Raw genomic sequence first — 1,088 nt, 5'->3', positions numbered from 1 at the left:
CTGGGTGAAATCGAGGCCTAAACAACAAACTCTTGGTATTTGTAAGTAGACATATATATACATCCATGAGGTCGAACAGAGGTTACTTCTAGCTGGGGAAAATTAACATATCAAGTTCTGAACTTAATTCTATTGTGAGAATTAAAAAAATGATTAATATGACGACCTTTTAAAATGTCAAATATACGAAGTTATTAACCGAGTCCAAACCATTGTTGGGAAATTCATGAGTAAGATACAAATATGCACACTCAACATTAAAATGACATAAGATGTTCAAACCCTGTATTTAATTGGCAGAAATTACTTTTTAAGAATACACATGATCACTGTCGAATGTAACCTAGGACTCTATTAATGACTTTCTTAATTATTCGTCCTTCCGCAGACCTCAGTATCCGTCTAAAGCTAAAGTGGCTAGTATTACCTGCCCACCCCAGCTCCCAGTTGTAACTGAGACAAGTCAAGGAGCACTAAGGAGCAGAGGGCACACAGGTAAGAATCTGTGACAGTCAGGCAGAATCTGACATTTAAAATCGCCCTGCCCATCTGGGCCTCCGCTGCCTTTGACAGGCGGGCGTGTCAGAGACTGAGTGTGGGGGAGAAGAGGCTGGGCTCTGCCAGGCAGCGAGCGACGACGCCCTTGCCTTGGCCTTCACAGAGCAGAACCGGAGCAGACCTATAGCTCCACTAAGCTAACGCCCGGCGCCGCTCACGGTGCATCCCGCACTGGCCCGGCAGGTGTGAGCGGAGCTCGGGCACCCGGTGCTTGCGGGTGCGCAGCCAGCGCGCGGAGGGGTTGTTGGGCGCCAAGCGGAGAGGGTGACTTGCTGACTGGGTGTGGGCCTCCCTGCCTCCCCACATTCACTCCTAGCTCTTGCCGGAGATGCTTGTGCGCTGCCCCCCTCGTCTTTAAGCTCGCGGCCCAGGGGGGCGGCATGTGTGAGTAGCTGGGAGGGGGCCGCGAGGCACTCCTTAGAGGGCTCGCGCGGGTTTGTGCGCCGCGGTCACCTGACTTCGTCGGAGGAACCACAGCTGAGGTGGGGGCGGGTATGGGGACGCAGCGCGGAGCTCTAGAGAGACGCGGC

The 1,088-nt window shown here is 52.7% G+C and overlaps 1 protein-coding gene across 12 annotated transcripts in view; it reads left to right on the top strand.

Moving 5' to 3' along the window:
- Positions 1-601: 601 nt before the first annotated feature.
- Positions 602-1,088, top strand: part of Snap91 (synaptosome associated protein 91) — a 122,910-nt gene continuing 122,423 nt past the window's right edge. For 4 of the 12 annotated variants that reach the window (XM_048804151.1, XM_048803870.1, XM_048803706.1 and 1 more), the window contains exon 1: positions 603-741. The gene's annotated coding sequence lies outside the window, so the exon portion shown is untranslated. Of the gene's footprint in view, positions 776-1,088 lie in introns of all 12 variants that reach the window. The other 8 variants (XM_048803850.1, XM_048804108.1, XM_048804091.1 and 5 more) reach the window with 4 other exon arrangements.

This window comes from Marmota marmota, unplaced genomic scaffold (assembly GCF_001458135.2).
Source record: "Marmota marmota marmota unplaced genomic scaffold, marMar, whole genome shotgun sequence".
Classification (NCBI taxonomy): Eukaryota; Metazoa; Chordata; class Mammalia; order Rodentia; family Sciuridae; genus Marmota; species Marmota marmota.
The sequence above is the reverse complement of the archived record's forward strand: the minus strand, read 5'-3'. Positions and strand labels throughout refer to the sequence as shown.